Source organism: Scyliorhinus torazame, chromosome 18, assembly GCF_047496885.1.
Source record: "Scyliorhinus torazame isolate Kashiwa2021f chromosome 18, sScyTor2.1, whole genome shotgun sequence".
NCBI lineage: Eukaryota > Metazoa > Chordata > Chondrichthyes > Carcharhiniformes > Scyliorhinidae > Scyliorhinus > Scyliorhinus torazame.
In genome coordinates, this window is record NC_092724.1 from 93,553,013 (window position 1) to 93,578,254 (window position 25,242).

The window sequence follows — 25,242 nt, forward strand, 5'->3', positions numbered from 1 at the left end:
GCGGAATCGGGAGCTCGAACATCTTGCCTGGGTATTGCCGGTTGTCACTGTACGCTGAGGTATGGCTACCTGGATTTAAACAGTTCACGACTGGTACCATGTTTTGTTATGTTTCCTTTGTAACATAAGCGGCTTCCTTGTGTTGCATTTGTCAAGGAAGGTCGAGACGCGTAAATAACTTCAACTCATTTATTTACACTATGTACACTTTTATAACTTGAGTTTGACACTACTGCTAATCCTATTGTAGCTACTTAAACTGACTGACCAGCTGCTGTCTTCCACGTGGTGGGTGTGATAATGAATCAACCCTGTGCCTCTCCTCACTGACTGTCTCCACTGGCCGAAGGGGGCTGATCATGTGTGTGGGTGTCCTTTATGTATGGGTTGTTGTAATGCCCCCCTGTGGTCGTGTCACCTCTTTGTGTATCGTGAATGTCCATTGGTCGCCTCCCACCTAACTTATCTATTGGTTGAGTGTGTGTGTGTGTGATGTTTCTGGTGCTCCCTCTAGTGTCTGTCTAGATTACATGTATTTACAGTGATGCACATCAACACACTTCCCACCACCGCCGCAACTTGTCCACATTCGCCGCCCAATAATAATGAAGCAGGTTTGGCAACGTCAACCCCCCTTGCTGCCTCTGCCTCTGTAGCAGGGTCCTCCCCACCCTCGGCACCTTCCCCGCCCATACAAAGTCAGAGATGATTGTGTCCACTTTCCAAAAAAAGACCTTTGGTATAAAGATCGGGAGAGCCTGAAAGATAAACAAGATCCTCGGCAGAATATTCATTTTCACCACTTGGAACCCTCCCCACCAACATTAAGTGCAGTGTATCCCACCTCTTAAGATCCTCCCTGGCATCCTCCATCAGCTTTGTTAAGTTCCACTTCTGGAGCCCTGTCCATTCCCTCGCTACCTGAATCTCCAAGTACCTAAACCTATCCCTCGCTACTGTAAATGGCATCACCCCTAAATTAGTCCGCTGTGCCAGCTCATTCACCGGGAATACCTCGCTTTTCCCTACATTCAGCTTGTATCCCGAGAACCCTCCAAACCTCCCCAACAGGCCCATAATTCTTCCCATACCCTCCAACGGATCCGAAACATACAGCAAGAGGTCATCGGCATAGAGCGACACCCGATGCTCCCTCTGTCCCCTTATTATCCCCCGCCACTCTGCCGACCCCCTGAGAGCCATTGCCAAAGGCTCTATGGCCAGCGCAAACAGCAGCGGCGATAGCGGGCACCCCTGCCTCATACCCCTGTGTAAGTTAAAGCTTTGTGAGCTCATATCATTCGTCCTCAACCTCGCTCTTGGCGCCACATACAGCAATCGCACCCATGCCACAAATCTCGGCCCAAACCCAAACCTTCCCAAAACTTCGAACAAGTACCGCCATTGCACCCGTTCAAATGCTTTCTTCGCGTCCATGGACACCACCACCTCCATACCCAGAGCTCTCGACGGATTCATCACCACGTTCAACAGCCGTCTTATATTACTCGCGAGCTGCCTGCCCTTCACTAAGCCTGTTTGATATTTTGTAACCACCCCCGGGACACAATCCTCCATCCTCCCTGCCAACAACTTAGCCAATACTTTCACATCTGTGTTCAATAGGGATATAGGTCTATACGACCCACATTCCACCGGATCCTTCCCTTTTTTGGGGATTAGTGTGATTACCGCTTGCTTCATCGTCTCCGGCCACTCCCCCTTCTCTAGTGCTTCATTAAACGCCCCCAACAGATGTGGTGCCAGGTCCGCTACAAATTCCTTATAAAATTCTGCCAGGTACCCATCCGGCCCAGGGGCCTTCCCCGACTTCATACCCCTGACACTTTCCAGCACCTCCCTCAGCCCAAGGGGCTCCTCCAACACCTGCCTCTTTGCTTCCTCACCAGGGGAAATTCCAGCTCGTCCAGAAACTGCCCATGTCCCCCTCCTCTCCTCCTGGGTCTGCCTCATAAAGTCCCTGGTAATATTCTCTAAATGCCTCATTTATCTTCCCTGGCTCTGATACCACATCCCCAGCCCCAGTCCGTATCTTCAATATTTCCCTGGACGCAGCCTGCCTTCGCAGCTGGTGCGCCAGCATGCGGCTCGCCTTCTCCCCATACTCGTACTGCACCCCTCTTGCCCTACGCAGTTGCCCTATCGCTCTCCCCGTTGTTAGCCTATTAAATTGCCCCTGCAACTTTTTCCTCCTTGCCAATCCCTCCACTGTGGGCACCCTCGAATATTCCCTGTCCACCTCCACTGTCTCGCTCACTAGACGGCTCTCCTTTCCTTATTCGCACAAACCGTAAATGGGATAATTTCTCCCCGGACAACTGCCTTTAGTGCTTCCCAAAAAATGCCCGCCGACACCTCCCCTTTCTGATTGAACTCCACATAATCCCCAATCGCCAACTGCACCTTATCACAAAAACCTCCATCCGCCAACAACCCAGAGTCAAACCTCCACCCCGGCCTCTGCTCTCGTCCCGTACTGAACCGAATATCCAGCTAGGGGGGTGCGTGGTCCGAGATAACTATTCCTGCATACCTGCCCCCTCCACCCCAACCAAAATCTCCCGACTCACTACAAAATAATCAATCCTCGAATACACCTTATAGATGAGTGAAAAGAAGGAATACTCCTGTCCCCCTGGGTTCTGAAAACGCCATGGATCCACCATACCCATCCTCTCCATAAACTCCCCCAGCTCCCTTGCCATTCGTACCCTACCCATCGACCTGGGGCTCGATCTATCCATCCTCGGCTCCAGGACACAGTTAAAATCTCCTCCCATGATCAACTGGTACGTGGCCAAATCCGGGATTGCTGCCAGCAACCCCCTCATAAAACCCACATCATCCCAATTTGGGACATACACATTTACCAACACCACCGGTGCCCCTTCCAATACTCCACTCACAATCACATATCTCCCACCTGGATCCCTCACCTCCTTCGCACTCACAAATCCCATTTTTTTGCTCATTAAAATCGCCACACCCCTCGATTTCGAATCAAACCCCGAGTGAAAAACTTGCCCAACCCACCCCTTCCTTAACCTAACCTGGTCCTTTACACGGAGGTGTGTCTCCTGCAAAAAGACCACGCCCGCTTTCAAGCTCCTGAGGTGTGCAAAATTTTAACCGGCCCATTCAGTCCCCGGACGTTCCACCTTACTAACCTTACCGGAGGCTTGCGCCTCCAATCCCCTCTACTGTCCATCATCTTCCCCATTTAACTCCTGCCCCTTTAATTCCACTCTGTGCCTAGCCCATCCCAGATGGCCCCTTCCTTCGCCCTTGACCATGTCATCTCTCACCCCCTGCCACGTCGTAGAACCCCCCCCCATTTTTCCCCTTCCCCTTCTTCCCCCCCCCCCATCTCCCCTTTCCCCCCTCCCCCTGGCCACCCCCCTTGGCCTTCTCCCCCACCACCTCACTTCCATTCACCAGCATAACCTGCTAGCGTGGCTGCCCCTGCCCAAAGGCATATCCTCATGACCTCCCCCTCCCTCTCCCCCCCCCCCCCCCCACTCCTCAGCTCCAAGAAGAAGGCCTCCTGCTGGCCTTACCCTCCCCCACCCAAACAAGGACATCTCCTGAACTCCAGGTAGCCTTCTCCAAAAGCAAACAAACAGATGTTAAACACAAAGAGTCCCATAAAACAGGAGGGGGATGGTAACATCCATCCCCACACAAACCTTTCATCCCTACAACTCCTTACAATCTCAACATTGAACAGAACCCCCCCCCCACCACAAAAAAAGGCGAAAATCCCCCAATCCCTACACTCATTTCAAACATGCTCCCGACCATTACATAGTACCAGCACCCCTGTTCCCAAGCATTGTCCATTCAGTTCTCCCCCAGTTTATGCTCCTTAATGAAGTCTTCGGACGTTTCTGGGGTTTCGAAATAATACTCCCGGCCTCCGAACGTCACCCATAATTTCGCCGGGTAGAGCACCCCAAACCTGATCTGCCGCCAGTACAGCACCGCCTTGGGCTTGTTGAAACCTGCCCGCCATTTTGCCAACTCGGCTCCGATGTCCTGATCAATCCTGACGTTATTTCCCTCCCAGTCGCAGCTACGCCTCTCCCTGGCCCACCGTAGAATTTTCTCTTTCTCCACAAATTTATGGAGTCTCACGATCACCGCCTGCGGCGGCTCCCAGCTCTAGGCTTCTGCCTCAGAGACCTATGCGCTGGGTCCACTTCAGGTGCCTTATCCAGCACCTCTTCTGCCACCAGCCTCACCAGCATCTTTGAGACGTACCTCGTGGCACTCACACCTTCCACTCCTTCAGCCAGGCCCACTATTCGCAGGTTCTGTCTTCTTGAGGTATTCTCCTGCTCCTCCACCTTTGCCCTCAGCATTTTACAAAGGTCACCTAGGAGCCCCACTTCCGCCTCCCCCACACGATCGCTGTGGTCCGAGATCACACCTTCGATCTCCCGAATCTGAGGCCCCTGCACCTCCAAACACCTCTCCATCCGCTCCGAAGTACTCTTCAGGGGTGCCACAGCTTCTGCAATGGCCTTTGCATAATCCTCACGCATTTCTTTCCTCTGCTTATGGAAGTCCTCCTTGATAAAAGTCATCAGTTCCTGTATCTGGGGCCTTAGAGCTTGCCCCTCTCCCGCCTGCATGCTGGAAGAGGCTGTTGCTGCAGCACCAGACTGGTTCAACTTTCCAGCCAAATCTCTCACTGCTTTCTGCCGGGTCTAGCGATCAGAAGACATACCATTCCAGGGGTAAACTATTCCTCTAACAATCCCCTACGCCTTTTCATCAAAATTCCACCCGGATCTGCGTGAAAAGAGCCCTTTTCTGTGACTTTAAGCAGGAACAGCCTTGTATGTGACCACTCACTCCATGGCCACAACCGGAAGTCAGACATTCTGCATGCTGCCCCAGTGTACCTGAACAGGCGCCGGAGTGTGGCGACTAGGAGACTTTCACAATAACTTTGTTGCAGTGTTAATGTTAGTCTACTTGTGATACTAACAAAGATTATTATTATTATGCCACTCTGCTTCACAATCCTTCTAGTTAGCTTCAAAGTGATCTTGACCTGCTGCGCACCCCTGTACTGAGTCAGGGGGGATGTAGTTTGACCGTTGTTAACATAACTTCTGGGAATAGGTCCAATTTATTAAAATGTATTATAAGGTTTTAGTGCTGCCCAGCACTAGTTTGCTAGGTTTGAACTTAATATGTATGCCAGATGGGAATAATCCAATTTAAGCATCTGTTATCCAGGCAGTGGGATCACTCTGATTACCTTCTGAAGTGTTATTTTTATTGAAGGAATTATGCAAGTGTGCAATAATATTAATAAAGTGTTGTAGTCAGTCACTAATATTCTGCATGCTTCAATAGTTCATCTGATGTCATCCAATTTATTTCAATTTTTTCACCAGGGATGTCTGGAATATATTTACTGTCTTACTTCAATTTTGCCCGATTGTAACATCCAACTGGAATCACACCTATTCACTGCCTTATTCAGGTTTACCTTTCAGCTCGATTACGTCTCAAAATCTAACTTTATTACATACCATGAGAAGTTAGAATTGCATTAGAATAGTGGCCAATCTTTTGGGGATAACGGTGTATAATGATGAAAGTTTAATCCTGTTACATAGGATTAATAACACAGAAACAAACATTTCCAGATGGCGTTGGTGTGTTACAGCTCACTCAGGAAGGCCATGTTGTGGAATGCATTCTTACAAGCATGTTGTGCTCTGGAGCTATGGTAGAGGTTCCAATATTCTTTCCATCGCATCGCTGACGAGGAATCTCACCGGCTTCTAGCATCTGCCAGTGGCAAGTGTTGGAAAGATTTGTACATTGATAGTCAAACTACTTGGCACATTATGAACGCACCTTCTTTGGCCTTCAACTCCTGGAGTGGGACTTGAACTCAGAACATCTGGCTCAGAGGCTACCCAGTGCGTCACAAGACCTCCTAATTGTTTTGTACCAGTGCTTATATTCCCCACGGACCTCCTACCATCTTCTTCATCTCACTCAAACAGCATGGGGAGGATTCTCCGTTTGGGTGACTATGTTCTCCCGCTGGAGCTGAATTGCACCAGTTTTATGATCCCCTTGTGGCTGTAAAGTAGGATGCAATTCAGTGATCCACAGTATTCACATTTATGCGTGGCGTGGAATACGAGGGATTCCTGAGGGCATCCCGAAATCGGGTCACCATCTTGAGTTACCCCCAAACACTGCACCGTAAGTCGGCTCCGACTGTCAGTTCTGACCCACCCACCCCCCCACCCCCCACACCGCATGTTGGCCCAGACCCACCTCCCATACTGAAAATCGACCTTGATAGCACCGCCAAGCAGCACCCCACCCCGGATAGCCTGGGTCCGCCCCCCACCCCCAAGTACTGGAGGTGACCCAATCTGCTCCTCCCCAGGGACCCCTGTAATAGGGGGACACTCCCAGGGACCCCTGTAATAGGGGGACCCCCCCATTGGCACTTCTGCCTAAAGGAACCCCCTCCACAGACCCCCGTCACGCAGAAACGTCTCCCCCAAGAATAAGGACCCTTGTCTGGAAGCTAGACAGCAGTCCAGACAGGGGCTGTGGTATGTGTTACTGCTGGAATACTTACCTTGCAGCTCTACATGTCCATTCCTCAGCCATCCCAGCATCTGGTTCCCAATGATCCACTGACTGCAGTCCATTCATTACTTTCCAATAGTGGCTTGTGATTGGCACTCGTAAAAAACTTTGAGCCATTCATATCCCTTCACTTCAGTGGCTAAGTGGTAAAACCCACATCAAAGAAATGAAAGTTGCATTCTAATTACTGAAGCGTGCGATTTCACTGCACTTACCTCTCTTTGATGTGGTCAATGCCTACAAACATTGGGGTTTCACCACTTAGTCTTCTGTTGCGATACATAGAACATACAGTGCAGAAGGAGGCCATTCGGCTCATCGAGTTTGCATCCACCCACTTAAGCCCTCACTTCCACCCTATCCCCGTAACCCAATAACCCCTCCTAACCTTTTTTGGTCACTAAGGGCAATTTATCATGGCCAATCAACCTAACCTGCACATTTTTGGACTGTGGGAGGAAACCGGAGCACCCGGAGGAAACCCACGCAGACACGGGGAGAATGCGCAGACTCCGCACAGACAGTGACCCAGCGGGAAATCGAACCTGGGACCCTGGCGCTGTGAAGCCACAGTGCTATCCACTTGTGCCACTATGCTGTCCCTCTGCTGCACTTCTTACAGAAACTCTGCACCCATGGACCAATTGAACCAGGGACATTCCTCGTCACAATGGACGTCTCGGCACTCTACACCAGCACCCCCCAAGACGATGGCATTGCTGCAACAGCCTCAGTACTCAACACCAACAACTGCCAATCTCCAGACGCAATTCTGCAACTCATCTGCTTCATTCTGGATCACAACGTCTTCACCTTCGACAACAAGTTCTTCATCCAGACAAACGGAACAGCCATGGGGACCAAATTCGCACCTCAATATGCCAGCATCTTCATGCACAAGTTTGAACAAGACCTCCTCACCGCACAGGACTTTCAACTGACGTTATACAACAAATACATCAATGACATTTTTTTCCTTTGGACCCATGGTGAAGAATCACTGAAACGACTACACACGGACATCAATAAGTTCCATCCCACCATCAGACTCACCGTGGACTACTCTCCACAATCAGTTGCATTCTTTGGCGCACTCATCTCCTTCATGGACGGTCACCTCAGCACTTTGCTTTACTGCAAACCCACGGATAACCTCACAATGCTCCACTTCTCCAGCTTCCACACTAAACACATTTTTGTGAGGGCCACGAAGAATCCAGCACGAGTTTTAAGGATACAAAGTAATAACATTTATTTACAATAACATATATAGATATATATATATAAAACAGCGGCAGCAACTTCCCTTGCTGCCCACTCCTTCCTGCTGGTTCCAAACTGGCCAGCTTTATTTATACTTGGAGGTTACTAATGGTTTCTCCGCCCCCCTCATTGGGGAAGCTCATACTCCCACAGGATTGTGGGATTGTCATTAGTCCCCAGCCAATGGTAAGCAGGCAGGTTATAACATCCCTCCCCCCCAAAGTCCAAGGAATCCACCGAAGACCCTGGCGAAGGAGGGCGTCGGACTCGTTTTGCCGCAGGCCGGACACCATTTGCATGTGGCGCTGGATCAGGCGGCGTGTAACGAGACGGAGACCGGCGCTTCCGTGATGAACGGCATAACGGTTGTACATCCACGACCCGTGGACCCGAGGATTTCCCCCTCTGATGCGTCCTGTGTCTCCATCTCAGAGTCAGCATTTGCTGCCTCCGTCATGCCAGCGTCTCTATCTCCATTCGGTTCTGTAACGACCTGCGCAGGCTTTGAGTGAGGCACTAGTGGAAGATTGTGAGGACTACTTTCCATTGTCTCTGGTCTCTGCGGCTGTAGAAATGAGCTCCGGGGGCGGGGAATCTTTGGAGGGGATAGTCTTCTGGACCGAACGTGTTTGCGCTGGAGACGACCCTAGGCTTGCACCTGGTAAGATATAGGGCCCGTTTGGCGAAAGATTACGCCAGGAACCCACTGGGCACCACCAGCAAAATTCCGAACGAACACTGGGTCACCGGGCGTAAACTGCTGAATCGGCCGATGCTGAGAAAATCCCTGTCCCTGCCGTTCTTGTGTGCGGCGTACCTTTGCGCCAATGTCCGGGCAAACCATACTAAGGTGGATGCGAAGTCTCCAGCCCATTAGGAGTTCTGCGGGAGCTACCCCAGTCACCGCATGGGGGGTGGTCCTATACGTAAACAAAAAGCGAGCCAGTCTCGTGTCCATTGACCCGGAAGAATGCTTCTTTAGGCCTCTTTTGAATGTCTGCACTGCGCGCTCTGCCAACCCATTTGAAGCCGGTGGTAAGGGGCAGTACGGATGTGGCGTATGCCATTCATTTTCATGAACCTCGCAAACGTGAATGGAGTGCCGTTATCCGTGACCAGCACCTCGGGGAGGCCATGCGTACTAAAGGACAAACGCATCTTTTCAATTGTTGCGCAGGACGCTGTCCCCTGCATCATATGCACCTCTAGCCATTTAGACTGGGCGTCGATTAATAAAAGGAACATGGATCCTTGAAAAGGGCCTGCGAAATCTGCATGTAATCGTGCCCAAGGCCGCCCTGGCCATTTCCAGTGATGTAGGGGCGCGGCCGGCGGAAGCTTCTGATGCTCCTGGCAAATGGAGCAGTTTTGGGCCACCTTCTCAATGTCGGTGTCGAGGCCAGGTCACCAGACATAACTCTGGGCCAACATTTTCATTTTGGTCACAGCTGGATGCCCATTGTGCAAGTCTGATAATATCAGCTCCTGGCCTTTTTCTGGGACAATCACACGCGTCCCCCACAAGAGGATGCCGTCTTCCATGCTGAATTCTGACAGCTTGGAGGGAAATGCCCGCAACTCGCCTGGGAGCTGTCTATGCTGCCCACCATACAGGACTATGTGTCGAACCTTTGACAGGACTGGCTCTGTCTGGGTCCACTCACGGATCTGTGATGCCGTGACAGGCAAGGTGTCCATAAAATTTAGGGTTGCAGCCACCTCACCAATCGGCTCAGTGCGCCGGCATTTGCTATCTGCGCTCCTGGTTTGTGCTCCAGAGAATACTCGTATGCAGCAAGCAACAAAGCCCAGCGCTGGATCCGTGCAGAAGCAATGGGCGGTATTGGCTTATCCTCTCTGAAGAGTCCCAGCAGGGGCTTATGATCAGTCACGATAGTGAAATGGCGGCCATACACATACTGGTGGAAGCGTTTCACCGCAAAAACCACTGCCAGGCCCTCCTTCTCGATCTGCGCGTACTTTTTCTCCGCTGCAGTCAATGTGCGGGAGGCGAAAGCTATCGGTCGCGCGGCCCCGTTCTCCATCTTGTGGGACAGGACAGCCCCAATACCATACGGGGATGCATCACATGTGACGAGCAAAGGCTTTCCAGGATCATTGTGGGCTAGTAACCCAGACAACGACAATTGTTGCTTTACCCGCCGAAAAGCGGTTTCTTACGGCTGACCCCAAACCCAGGTGTGATTTTTCTTTAGCAGAAGGTGCAAAGGGGCCAGCGTAGTTGCCAGATTGGGGAGGAACTTCCCGTAATAGTTTACGAGACCGAGAAAAGAACGAAGATGCGAAGTGTCAGTCGGGGCGGGGGCCTGTTGAATCGCACGCACTTTCTCTGCGACGGGGTGCAAACCTTCGCGGTCCACCCGATAACCTAGGTAGACTACTTCCTTTGCCTGAAATACGCACTTTGTGCGACGTAAACAGACTCCAGCCTCCGAAAAGCGTCTAAGGACAGCCTCCAGATTTTCCAAATGTTCCTGCTCCGATATCCCTGTAATCAAAACGTCATCTAAGTAGACAGCAATACGTGGTAAACCTCTCAAAATCCCTCCACAACACGTTGAAAAATAGCACAGGCAGAGGATACTCCAAAGGGCAACCGTGTATATTCATACAGGCCCTGGTGTGTATTAATCGTTACATATGGTCGAGAGGCAAGGTCCAGCTCCAACTGTAGGTAGGCATGACTCATATCTAATTTTGTGAAGGAGAGTCCGCCTGCAAGCTTCGCGTAGAGATCCTCTATGCGAGGCTATGGATATCGGTCGAGTCGGGAAGCCGTATTCACTGTAAGTTTATAGTCGCCACACAAGTGAACTGTGGCATCTGGCTTCATTACAGGTACAATTGGTGCTGCCCAGTCAGCAAAACGGACATGCCTGATAATACCCAAACTCTCCAAACGAGTGAGCTCCCCTTCTACCTTCTTGAGCAAGGCGTAAGGCACCGGGCGCGGCCGGAAATAGCGCGCCGTGGCTCCTGGTTCGACTTGGATACGGGCTACGGCCCCTTTTATTTTCCCCAAACCAGGCTGGAATACATCTGTGTATCGTCCTAGCACCTCAGTCAACCCTTCAGAAACTGTTTGGCGGATGTGCTGCCATTGCAACCGCAAATGGCGCAACCAGTCCCGACCCAACAGGCTGGGCCCATGGCCGCGCACCACGATAAGTGGGAAACGCCCCTCCTGGCATCCATAAACAACAGGGGTCATTGTAGTTCCTGCAATGTCCAGTGGTTCCCCCGTGTAGGTGGCCAACCTGGCCTGTGAGTCGGTTAATGTAAGGGTCTGTATACCCTGCTTGATGCGGTCGAATGTCCTCTGGGCGATCACGGAGACCGCTGCGCCAGTGTCCAACTCCATCTAAAGCAGGTGACCATTGACCCGTACTGTCACCTTAATGGGGGCCACACGGGGAGTTGCCACACAATGCAGCTGCAGGCAGTCGTCCTCCGTCTCCACGTCCTCCGGAGTAGTCGCCGCAGGTTCATCCACATGGAAGGTACGGCCCCTGGGCTGGTCCTAGTTTCGGTCGGAATGACGGCGCCTCTGGTGCCCCCAGGACCGGCGTCCGTGACGGGGTCGGCGCCTACAAGTCTGACACGGACATGGCTCCTCATCCATTGGTTCTGGAGAAGGCTCCCTTCGGGGACGAATGTCCGACGGCCATTGGCGTCGATCCGGACGTCCCCTCGCCCAAGGTACCGCAGGAGTGTGGGGGGACGTTTTCGGACGGAAGGGGTTGCGCCCCAAGGCATGCACTTCCATTCCCTGTAGCTCCTGCACTCCTCATTCTGCGCTCTCTCGGGACAATACTATTTGAATGGCCTGTTGAAAAGTCAATCTTGGCTCAGCTAACAACTTTCTCTGGCTGCATTGTCAATACCGCAAACCAAACGGTTGCGTAACATTTCTGACAAGGTCTCACCATAGTCACAGTACTCCGCAATCCTGTGTAGCATGGATAGAAAATCGGCAAGGGATTCTCCAGGGGTCCTCTCAGCGGTATTAAACCGGTAACGCTGGACTATCATGGATGGGGTTGGGTTAAAATGTTGCCCCACTATATTCACAAGTTCATCAAAGTTTTAGTGTCCGGCGCAGCTGGGTACGTAAGGCTCCTAATCACCCCAAACGTTTGCGGGCCGCAGGCGGTGAGCAATATGACCACCTGGCCCTCGTTTTTGGTGATATTGTTTGCCCGGAAATGGTAACGCATCCGTTGTGCGTACTGGTTCCAGCTTTCCAGTGCAGCATCAAAAACATCCAAACAGCATGGGTTTCCTCCGGGTGCTCCGGTTTCCTCCCACAGTCCAAAGATGTGCAGGTTAGGTGGATTGGCCATGATAAATTGCCCTTAGTGTCCAAAATTGCCCTTAGTGTTGGGTGGGTTAACTGGGTTATAGGGATAGGGTGGCGGTGTTGACCTTGGGTAGGGTGCTCTTTCCAAGAGCCAGTGCAGACACGATGGGCCGAATGGCCTCCTTCTGCACTGTAAATTCTATGATAATCTATGATCCGTACAGAGGCATGGTATAATAGAAAACAACTTCCAACCTGTATCCAACAAAAATCCAGGGAGGTGGCTTCAGCAGTGTAGATAGCTATTCACTTTAACCCTCGTCGCCAGCTTTGTGCGGGCCACGAAGAATCCAGCACGAGTTTTAAGGATACAAAGTAATAACATTTATTTACAATAACATATATATATATATAACAGCAGCAGCAACGTCCCAGCTTTATTTATACTTGGAGTTTACTAATGGTTTCTCCGCCCCCCTCATTGGGGAAGCTCATACTCCCACAGGATTGTGGGATTGTCATTAGTCCCCAGCCAATGGTAAGCAGGCAGGTTATAACACACATTAAAGAAGCCATCCCCTCTGGACAAGTCCTCTGTATCCACAGGATCTGTTCAGACGAGGAGGGGCGTAGCAGACATCTACAGTCACTGAAAGATTCCCTCGTACGAACAGGAAATGGCGACTCATCAATCGACAGTTCCAACGCGCCACAGCAAAAAAATGCACCAACCTCCTCAGAAGACAAGCACGGGACACAACCGACAGAGTACCCTTCGTTGTCCAGTGCTTCCCTGGAGCGGAGAAACTATGACATCTTCTTCGCAGCCTTCAACACATCATCCATGAAGACGAACATCTTGCCAAGGTCAGCCCCACACCCCCAGTACTTGCCTTCAAACAACCACGCAACCTCAAACAAACCATTGTTTGCAGCAAACTACCCAGCTTTCAGAATAGCGACCACGACACCACACAACCCTGCCATGGCAATCTCTGCAAGACATGCCAGATCATTGACATGGGTGATGTGTTGGGTGCTCTGGATCCGTGGAACACATACAGGCCACCAACACTTAAAATAGTGCAACACTATTTTATTAAGTTAGAAACTATTGAACATACTTTCACTGTGGGTTAACACGATGTTAGATTAAACTAAAGACCTATGCCTGTACGAAACAGTCTATGCACTCAGCACATGGTGAGGACCTGTGCTGTAAGCTGTAAGCTCTGTCCTTGTAGGAGGCTGCATCCCGAATGAGCGGGAACTCTGATGCCCCCTGTCTTTATAGTGCGTGTGCTCTAACTGGTGATTGGCTGCGGTGTTGTGTGTGTTGATTGGTCTTGCTGTGTGTCCATCAGTGTGTGTATCTGCACCATGATATACTGGTGTATATCATGACATCCCCCCTTTTATAAAATAATGTATGTGTGTGGCAATAAATAATGTATGGTGAGAATGTTCCTAACTACATGTGGGGTGCGAAGACATATTTACAGGACTACGTACATGAGCTATTTACATGGGAAGGTGCCTGGTGCAGAGAAGCAGTATGCAACAAGAATAACGAGATGAACACTATATACAAACCAGGGAAAGATCAAACAAAGCAACAAAACAATTCAGAGGGTCTATAAGTCCGCAAAGTTCATAAATTAAGTCTCTTAGGTGGGCGACGAATTCTGGTTGACCGCCTCAAGGGTGGGTCGAGAGCCTCTGGTTGAGGAGCGGGCTGGACTGCGTCAGAGTCAGGGGAGGCAGAGTGACAGGGAGCTCTGCATAGTCCGTGGCAGGGTCAGCAAGAGGGCGAAGTGACAGTGGAGGATCACGTGGCGAGCGTGGAACGAGACGAAGGGCGCGTCGATTGCGGCGCAGAATAGAGCCATACGGTAGACGAACCAGGAACGAGCGGGGGGCTACCTGCCGAAAGACAACAGCGGTCGCAGACCAGCCCCCAACTGGAAGATGGACGCAGACGTTGTCATCTGGAGCCAGAGCAGGGAGATCAGCTGCACGGGAGTCATGTGCTGTGCACGAGACAGCTGCATCCGTTGAAGGACCGGAACGTGGTCGAGGTCGGGGACATGGATGGACGGCACAGTCGTACTCAGGGGCGACCCATGAGCAACTGGGCTGGCGACAGGCCGGTGGACAGTGGGGCGGAGCGATAGGCCAGCAAGGCGAGGTAGAAATCGGACCCAGCATCGGCAGCCTTGCAGAGGAGCCATTTGACTATATATACTCCCTTCTCCGCTTTGCCGTTGGATTGGGGGTACAGGGGACTGGATGTCACATGGGCAAAATTGTACCGCCTGGCAAAGTTGGACCATTCCTGGCTGGCGAAGCAGGGGCCATTGTCCGGCATAACCGTGAGCGGGTTGCAGTGTCGAGCAAATGTTTCTTTACATGCACGAATGACGGCAGACGAGGTGATGTGCAACTGTATCACCTCCAGGTAAATCAAAAAGTAGCCCACGATCAGGACATAGTCTCGACCCAGCGCGTGGAACAGGTCAATGCCGACCTTGGACCAAGGGGACGTGACCAACTCATGGGGCTGCAGGGTCTCACGTGGTTGGGCCGGCTGGAAGCGCTGACAAGTGGGGCAGTTGAGCACTGTGTTGGCTATGTCCTCATTAATGCCGGGCCAGTACACTGCCTCTCGGGCCCATCGGCGGCACATTTCCACACCAAGGTGGCCCTCGTGTAGTTGTTCCAGGACAAGTTGGCGCATGCTGTGCGGGATGACAATGCGGTCCAGTTTTAGAAGAACCCCGTCTACTACCGCCAGATCATCTCTGATATTATAGAACTGAGGGCATTTGCCCTTGAGCCACCCGTCCGTTAGATGGCGCATGACACGCTGTAGCAAGGGGTCAGCCGCCGTCTCACGGCGAATTTGGACGAGGTGTTCATCCGTGGCAGGTAGATTGGAGGCCGCGAATGTCACATGGGCGTCAACCTGGTAGACAAATCCCACTGGGTCACATGGAGTGTTGACTGCCCTGGAGAGAGCGTCAGCAATGATGAGGTCTTTGCCTGGGGTGTATACCAGCTGGAAGTCATATCGCCGGAGCTTGAGAAGAATATGCTGGAGGCGAAGCATCATATCGTTCAAGACTTTCTGTATTATATTGACCAGCGGGCGATGGTCGGTCTCGACGGTGAATTGAGGCAGTCCGTAGACATAATCGTGAAACTTAACCACACTGGTCAGAAGGCCCAGGCACTCCTTTTCTATCAGCGCGTAGTGCTGCTCCGTGGGGGTCATCGCACGTGACGCATATGCAACGGGGGCCCGTGATGCGGCCTCATCACGTTGAAGGAGCACTGCCGCAATGCCGGATTGACTGGCATTGGTCGAAATGTTGGTCTCCTTTGCTGGATCAAAGAAAGCTAAGACTGGGGCCGTGGTCAGTTTTGCTTTGAGTTCTCTCCATTCGCGCTCGTGAGCAGGGAGCCATTGGAAGTCTGTCGCCTTCCTGACCAGGTTCCTGAGAGCCGTGGTATGAGAGGCGAGGTTAGGGATAAATCTTCCTCAAAAATTGACCATGCCCAGAAATCGGAGGACCGCCTTCTTGTCCTCTGGTGTTTTCATAGCTGTGATGGCAGCTACCTTGTCCACATCCGGCTGCACACCCAATTGGGAGATGTGGTCCTCGAGGAACTTGAGTTCCGTCTGACCAAAGGAACATTTGGCCCTGTTGAGGCGGAGGCCATGCTCATGTATACGTCTGAATACGTGCTGGAGGCGACTAACATGCTCCTGCAGGGTGGTGGACCAAATGACTATGTCATCGACATAGACGCGAACACCTTCAATGCCTTCCATCATTTGTTCCATAATCCTATGGAACACTTCTGATGCAGATATGATCCCGAAAGGCATCCTGTTGTAACAATATCTGCCAAAGGGGGTATTAAATGTGCAAAGTTTCCTGCTGGATTTATCGAGCTGGATTTGCCAGAATCCCTTTGAGGCGTCGAGTTTGGTGAAGAGCTTGGCGCGAGCCATCTCACATGCGAGCTCTTCGCGCTTGGGAATTGGCTAATGCTCCCTCATGATATTGCGATTTAGATCCTTGGGATCAATGCAAATGCTCAATTCGCCGGAAGGCTTTTTTTACACATACCATGGAACTGACCCAGGTGGTCGGTTCCGTGACTTTGGAAATCACTCCTTCGTTCTGGAGGTCCTGCAGCTGATGCTTGAGGCGGTCCGTAACGGGTGCTGGGACCTTGCGAGGTGCGTGCACCACTGGCGTGGCATTCGGTTTTAATAAAATCTTGTAGCAGATGTACGGGAGCGTGCCCATGCCCTCGAAGACTTCGTGGTACTGGTTGATAATGGTGTCGAGCTGCATCCTGAAGTCGGTGTCCTGAAAGGCAGACGCGTCAGCAGAAGAGAGAGAGTGAACTCTCTGAACTAGGTTCAACAGCTTGCATGCCTGCGCGCCAAGCAAGGGAGGCTTTCGAGGAGCCCACGATTTCAACAGGAAGGCTTTGCATGACTTGTGCGTCACTTCGAGCTGATACGAGCCGCTGGCAGCAATGGCATTGTCATTATAATCTAATAGCTGGCAGGCTGATGGGAGGATGGCTAGTTTGACACGAAGGCTTTGGAGATCAGACCACGCAATGAGATTGGCGGAGGCACCAGTGTCCAGGCGGAACCGTATTTGGGACCGGTTGACCGTCAGGGTGGCACACCACTCATCGTCTTAATCGATGCTGTGTACCGATAGAGGCTGGATTCTTTGCTTCGGGGACATCCTGTTTTGTGTAACGATACCGATTCGAAAAGGTGCCTTCGGGTCCTCGGTGTCAATATTGGGTAGTAGGTCCACATCGCACTCGGTGACCGTGGGTTGAATGGCCCGGACATTCCTGCGAGTCTGGCCGGAGCGATACGAATTGGCAGGCCGAGCTGATCTGCATAAAGCAGCATAGTGCCCAAGTTTACCACATCTCAGGCATTGTCGGGATTTGGCAGGGCATTGCCACTTTAAGTGGGCGGAGCCACAGTTGCCGTACGTTGTAGCATCCGCACGTTCGCTGCGCCACTGCGCATGCGCGGTGCGGCCGTACGTGGTGCGCACCTGTGCAGTACGTTCGTCGACGTCGTCGTCCCCTCGTTCGGTACGCACAAGTGTGGGAGTCCGCAAAAAGCGTGCGAAATGGCCGCCCTCATCCAGGCTGAGGCCCTGGAGTTGCTCGATTGCTTGGACTCGTTCTGCCTCGTGGGGACCTTGCCGCGCCGTTTCTGCCGCTTGGATGTGGGAATACCGACTAGTGGCATGTTCGTGTAGCACGCAGGTCTCGACGGCGGTCGCTAGGGTGAGTTGCTTTACTTTGAGGAGCTGCTGGCGTAGGGGGTCCGACTGAACACCGAAAACGATCTGGTCGCGTATCATGGAGTCGGAGGTGGGCCCGTAATTACAGGACTGCGCAAGGATGCGGAGGTGGGTGAGGAAGGACTGGAAAGGTTCATCCTTATCCTGTAAACGTTGTTGGAATACATAGCGCTCAAAACTTTCATTCACCTCCATGTTGCAGTGAGTGTCAAACGTGAGGAGGACCGTCTTGAATTTTGATTTATCGTCACCATTAGCAAAGGTGAGAGAATTGAAAATGTGTATGGCATGTACCCCGGCCTTTAATAGGAAGAGACCAATCTTCTTGGTGTCCGAGGCATCTTCCCGGTCCATGGCTTCCAGGTAGAGCTGGAAGCGTTGTTTGAATATCTTCCAGTTGGCCCCCAGGTTACCGGTGATGTGGAGCGGCGGCGGCGGGCGGACGCTGTCCATTTTGCAGGATGGCTGTATGCTGGTGGAAGGCAGATCACTTGCAGGTAGGTCTAAGAAGTTCTAATATCCCTCAACTCCTGGTATCATGATGTGTTGGGTACTCTGGATCCATGGAACACATACAGGCCACCAACACTTAAAATAGTGCAACACTATTTTATTAAGTTAGAAACTGTTGAACATACTTTCACTGTGGATTAACACGATGTTAAATTAAACTAAAGACCTATGCCTATCCGAACCAGTCTATGCACTCAGCGCATGGTGAGGACTTGTGCTGTAAGCTGTAAGCTCTGTCCTTGTAGGAGGCTGCATCCCGAATGAGCGGGAACGCTGATGCCCCCTGTCTTTATAGTGAGTGTGCTCTAACTGGTGATTGGCTGCGGTGTTGTGTGTGTTGATTGGTCTTGCTGTGTGTCCATCAGCGTGTGTGTATCTGCACCATGATATACTGGTGTATATCATGACAATGGGTACCACCATTACACGTGAGAACACGACCCACCAGGGACGTGGTGCATACTCGTGCGACTCGGCCAATGTTGTCTACCTCATACGCTACATGAAAGGATGTCCCGCAGCGCGGTACATTGGCGAGACCATGCAGATGCTGCGACAACGGATCAACGGACATCGCGCGACAATCGCCAGGCAGGAATGTTCCATTCCAGTCGGGGAACACTTCAGCAGTCAAGGGCATTCAGCCTGTGGCCTCCGGGTAAGCGTTCTCCAAGGCGGCTTTCAAGACCCGCGACAACGCAGAATACCGAGCAGAAACTTATAGCCAAGTTCCGCTCACATGATTATGGCCTCAACTGGGAACTTGGATTAATTCACCCCCCACCATCTGGCCTGGGCTTGCGAAATCCTACCAACTGTCCTGGCTTGAGACAATTCACACCTCTTTAACTTAGGGTTACCCCTCTCTCTGGATCTGTAAAGATTTAATTATCTGCAAAGACTCACATTCAAAGTATCGTCTTGCATCTTTGACTTTGTCTATATGTGTTTCTGGAACCTACCTCTTCATTCACCTGAGGAAGGAGCAGTGCTCCGAAAGCTTGTGATTTGAAACAAACCTGTTGGACTCTAACCTGGTGTAAGACTTCTTACTGAGCACAACTCGAAAGCCATGTATGATTGCCGACAGTGAAACCATGGGAAGTAGAACCAGACACAGCTGCTCACCTTAGAAAAATGGACATGTGGAGCTGCAAGGTAATTAGTACAGCTATAATGGTTCCCACTGCCCCTGTCAGAATTGTTCTCTAGCTTCCAGTCAGGGCACTCTTTTCTTGGGGGGAGGGAGGTTTTGCAGGGGGGGGTTGAGGGTCTGAGTGTGGACAGGGTTTGTGGTGGAGTTCTGTTAGGCAGGAGGTCCCTGTCGGGTGTCGGGGGGGGGGGGTTCCCCTATTACAGGGGTTCCCAGGGAGGTCCCCATAATACATAGATCCCTGGGGGGTCCCCCTATTACAGGGCTCCCTGGGGGGTTGGTTGAGTAACTCCTATACTTGTGGGTGGTGGTGGGGGGCTCCTAGGCAATCCGGGGTTTGAGGCTGATTTGCAGTGTGGGGGGAGAGCCTTGAATGGTGTCTACCATCGTGGCCCTGGCATGGTAGATCTTACGGTGGGTCAAGGCGGATGCAAAATCCATCACGTCAGGGCCAGGATCGTAAAGCCCACAAGTGAACGTCGCCCCAGTGATCCCCAGCCGCGGGGACCAGAGAATCATGGGAAGGCGGAGCACAGAGCACCAGGCCCGCTAAATAGTTGCAAATGGGCCATTAAGACCCATTCACATTTGTGTCCATGCTCCCGCTGGCGTGTGGCATGGAACCTGTTCACGCCGTCAACAAGGAGTCGGAGGATGGCGTGTGACTACACTTGACGCCAAGGCAGCCACCCGGAGCCGGTGACCTCCCCCATATCCCCACAGTGCCAGGTGCACCATGATCTGGCAGATATGCTGCACTATCCCCCAACTCAGCCGGAGTCTTCGACGTATGCCTGGTCCGGTTGGTCCTCGAACGACAGGCTCTGTCGGTACATATAAGGCCTTATGCAGTGCCTCCTTCCCACCTCACCTTCGGCCTGTTGGGCAGCTGGCTTGCCATCCTCACCGGCTGCCTCCTGTTTCTCTGGGGCAGGCTCTGCTGCTGCATGGTCCTCCTCCTTGAGCTTCTCCAGCTCGTATAACCACAGTGCATCCCCCGGGGCTATGGCGACTAGGAAGAAGACCATAATTCCTGGTTGAATTCCAATGTCCCTTGTCTGCAGGGGGTGAAAGGCCAACATGTTAACATGGTGCATACCCCCGTGCCCAACCCAGGTCCAATGGGCTACGTGGTAGCCCTGGTTTGCACTGCGTACCCTGCCCCCGCATGTCTCCCCCCCCCCCCCCATCCGCACTTCTGGCCGTGTCGGTGCCAGGCATTGTGGGGGCTTCTGGCTCTGCCATCCGTTCGTGCTGCCAAGGGTACCATCGGCTGCCACTACACATGCTAGCGGTACATTCCTCCGCCCCCGTCAGGTGCCCCCCTGTAGTGACTACTGTGGGTGTTGCACTTAGGTGGGCTGCATGATGCCCTGCTGGCTGGTGGTGCCTGGTTAGGGAGGGGGAGGTGTTATGGTGGAGGGTTGGGGTGTGAGAGGTGGTATGGTGGGATTCTGTACTTTGGGCTTGTCAATGGGATTTCCCATGGAAGCTACCCCACGCAGCTGGGAAACCCACGGGCGGTGGTACGCTGCCAATGGGAACAGAGAATCCCAACGACTGGTGAATTCCAGCCTTTATTACTTATTAAAAATAAATTTAGAGTACCCAATTCTTTTTATTCCAATTAAGGGCCAATTTAGCGTGGCCAATCTACCTTCCCTGCACATCTTTGGGTTGTGGGGGTGAGACCCACGCAGACACAGGGAGAATGTGCAAACTTCACATGGACAGTGACCCGGGGCCACGATCGAACTCGGGTCCTCAGTGCCGTGGGGCAGCAGTGCTAACATTTGCGCCACCAGGCCGCCCATCCGGCCTATATTACTGCTAGAAATTCGAGAGGCATCAGCATGACAAGAAACAGAAAAATGTATCAATGTGACTCTCCCAACAATATCCCAGAAAGAGCAATCATGAAATCAGAAATATTTCCATTGAGTTTCACTGTAAAACTTCCTAAGATTGCTGCTTCTGACCAACCCGTCCACTGAAGTGATGCTTTTGTTGCCTTTTTTACTCGCTGTAAATATGGCAGTCAATAAGGTTGCCCTTCTTTTATCTAGATAGTGATATAATATGCTCTCAGAGTCGCCAGGTATTAAATGATACCACCACAAGGTTCAACCGTGTATCGATCAAAGAGCCAAACAACCAGTTAGTTAGTTCAAGATCAATGGTACTTTATTTACACACAAGATTAACTTACACATGCAACATAAACACTACTAGTTAAACTACACCTAACAACTATGACAACCTGTACTTAACTTCAGGCACCCGGCTTAGGTCAGAGGAACTGTGGCCTTTGTTCGAATCTGGATCTACTGGGTCTGGAGAAGTAACTGCTGCTCAGCTGGGCTCATCCGTCTGGTAGCGAGCGTTGAACTTGAACTTGCTTCTGGTCGTGGTGCTTCGATTGGAGATGGACGTTGCCGGAGCGCCAGGTCCAAAAGAGGCCGAACACATGGCAGTGTCTCTCTTTATCATTGGGGGAGTTTCGCGCTCTTTTGGGCGGTCCTTAGGTTTGGACCCAATTAATTGGGCAGTGCCCGATCACTGCCTTCGATCTGAGCCAATAAAGGGGTGGGTGCCTTGATGGCTGGGCGTGTCCTAAGCGGTCATTGACCTTGCTGTTTATGCTTCCTGAGTAAAGGGAGTGGCGCCGAAATGTCTGGAGTTGTAACGGTTACCTGAGTATCCATCTTTTGTCTTACGGAGATGGGCCATTAAAATGCTAATCGGTTGGGGGTTTCGATGCTGTCTGGATTCTCTGCTCACAAATATACATTCAGGCTCTGTGCCTGCCTGAATCTTACATTGTCCATATTTCTCGTTAGGCTTTGCGAACGTCCATGTTTCTTGTTGTAAGTGGCCATCCCAGATGGCTACACTTTAACAACATCAGCTCATGGAATGTTATGGCATTAAAAAAAAGTAGACTGTTTAGTACAGCAAATAATAATTAGACACGAGTAGGTGGTCTGTACATCAACCAACACTCACTTGCCTTTGGTTCTTGACCCTCTCCTGATCAAGGATCATGTCTAATTGTCACCTAAATTGATATTTACATTCAACTTCAGTACCCTTTCTGGATGACTCACTCAGCAACTGTTTGACCTCATCTCTCTTGGTGAATCTTCTTGCAGATGTGTTTGTCCAAGTTAACATCTGCAATGCTACCCTCCCACAGCTTGCAGGAAGTGCAATCACTCTCCCTCTGTAGGAATGCAAACTGTGAGGGGGCCAGATAGAGTCTGCAAAAAGGTGCAGACAGGCAAAAGTGGGCAATAAGGTGGGAGACGGGTTTGTAGTAAGCAGAAAAGCAGTTTTTTTTTTTTTTAAACGGTGAAACTTCTGTCCGTTGACGTTAATATTCATTCTCCACTTATAATTCTAACTAACTACTTTGATTTTCTTCCCTCTGTGCTCTGAAACCCAACTTCTAGTTTCACCTGAGGGGGTGATGGTGGGGGGTCACAGTAAAATGTTGGTGGGGGATTTGTGAGGTGTTGTGGTGATTATTTCCGGTGCAAATGAGGCCCAGATTATTCTTGTAGACATTGGAAGTGGATTCCCGCTCCTCTGGACTGGTGAAAAAGAATTCAAAACTTAATTTTTGTTGACTCTCTGGAACTTATGGCTTCTTTTGTAATGTATCTTTAAGGGACATTAGCATGGCATCATTAGAAGGGGAATGTGTCATGTGACCCAGTCTTAGTTTTACTTTTGCCTTCGAGTAGAGCACACACACAAATCTCTGCTGCTGATGCCTTCACACTTTCTATCTATGTTGAATAATAATAATCACCTTTATTGTCACAAGTAGGCATACGTTGCAATGACATTACTGTGAAAAGCCCCGAGTCACCACATTCCGGTACCTGTTAGGGTACACAAAGGGAGAATTCAGAATGTCCAAATTACCTAACAGCGTGTCTTTTGGGACAAGTGGGAGTAAACCGGAGCACCCGGAGGAAACCCGCGCAGATATGGGGAGAACGTGCAGGCTCCACACAGACAGTGACCCAGCCGGGAGTCGAACCTAGGACCCTGGCGCTATGAAGCCACAGTGCTAACCACTGTGCTACCTTGCTGCCCATATGTAAATAAATGAACCACAATATGTTTACCCAATCAGGTAAGAGTGGTTGGTGCCTTTATAACATTATTTTAAAAAACACAACATTGTGCCACAGCAGCAAAATTAAGTACAAGTACCACATGGTGAATAGTCCTAGGTTATGCTACATGACATGGGACGATCTTTGAGAACCTGATAAGACTGCAACTGAGTCGCAGAATTGGAGTGTTGAAATTGTAGTATTGTGAAGCTTTGAAGACATTGACAGCAGAGCTGGGTGTGTGTGTTCTGCCTAAAGCCAAAAGTGCAACTAAGACTGGATCACATGACACACTTCCCTTCCAGTGCTCTTATGCTGATATCCCTTAAAGGCATATTGCCGCAGTTCTGATATAAAATGGCCACCAAGGTCCTATTTGCATCATGGAATTCCAATTTCAATGTTGAAAGAGGCGTAACTCTTGAATCATGTGGTAAACCCGGCAGGACCTAGATTTTAGGCCCAATAAAATTGGACATTTTAAATTAGGAATTGGACATTTTAAATCATACTGCAGTAAAACTCAGGCAGGCTGATGGGAATTCAGACTTGACCCAAATCAAATACACAATACAGAGACAAACTGCCAGGACATGTCTGGACCTGCCCTGTCAATCAAACGTCAGGAGATAATTTGCTTCATTCATATGCATTGATTTGTTTTGTTTGCCCAGATTGAGCCAGACTTTCTGGCACGTAGAATTCCTGCCATTACCTTATATTGCACCAGGCTACGTACAACCACCGGAGATGGACACCTGGGGGTGGACCCCGATATCCTGTCAAGTGGTCATCATCTAATCCATTGGGTGTTGGGACCCCCTCCCTAGGTCTCATTGGCCAAAAGCCAGAGAAGTTCCTGGAAAGGCATGGCGAAGGGTTTCATATTCAATTCCCAGACCCCGGACCCCCCTGCAGCGAAGACTCCATGCAGAGGCAATCGTGACATCTGACCAGAGGCAGATGGAAGCAACATGCGATGAAGTAAGACCATGAGGAAGTCAAGACTCTGAGAATCGAACCCGCAGCTCAACTGAGTCCATCAGTACGGGTGGTATAACGGATCTTGGGAATCTTTAGTATATGATTTTGGGTCAATTTAAGCATAAATATTGTTGTTGTTGAATAAAATTGGTTTGACTTTATACTTGTGTTGTCCTTTATTTTCCTCGCTAATAAAGATGTCTAGCTAAAGCTTTTGGTTAAAATACTGATCGAAGTATCAGAGATTTTACAGATATAACATTCAGTTTGGTGTTTGGGAAACCTGGCGTTAGTTTCCTTTATAAAATGGAGCTGGCTGCATCGCTGGAGCTTGGGGGTGGGGCGGGGCGGAGGGGGGGGGGGGCTGCAGTGATGAATGCGTGGGTGTGTGGGGCGAGGGGTAAGGCTGCCGACCCCTCAATCAAAACCGACGCTGGTCACATTATGTTTGTGCGGCACTGACGGCAGCAATTGTAACAGAAAGCAAACATTTGGTAAAATTAAGTTTCGTATTAGTAAAGTATTATTGCACACATGTCCAGTGTTAGCAGCCAAATCCTACCTGAACTGGAACAGCTTTCCAATATGAGTCTAATTTGGAATGATCTGTGCTCTTTGCTAAACTGAGCAAATGAAGCATCCTTATCTGAGTGCAAAAACTGATTGACATTACATATTATTTGAAAGGTAACCAGGGAGATGTAGTACAGTTTAGATGGCACTATGTAATGTACATTTTCTATCCCTTGCAATGTTTACTTTATGTATGAGGTGTACAATTGGTAAACCATAGCAAGGATCTAGTGAAACACTGCAGGTCATCATTATCACAGTTATTTGAATTAAACATGGGCTGAAGTAAGTACCATT

The 25,242-nt window shown here is 50.7% G+C and overlaps 1 long non-coding RNA gene across 1 annotated transcript in view; it reads left to right on the forward strand.

Annotated features, from left to right (window-relative positions):
• The window catches only part of LOC140394829 (uncharacterized), a 73,917-nt gene extending 49,384 nt beyond the window's left edge, over nucleotides 1-24,533 (forward strand). Inside the window, exon 3 of the long non-coding RNA XR_011936021.1 lies at nucleotides 24,219-24,533. This is a non-coding gene — a long non-coding RNA (uncharacterized lncRNA). The remainder of the gene's footprint in view (nucleotides 1-24,218) is intronic.
• Nucleotides 24,534-25,242: the final 709 nt, after the last annotated feature.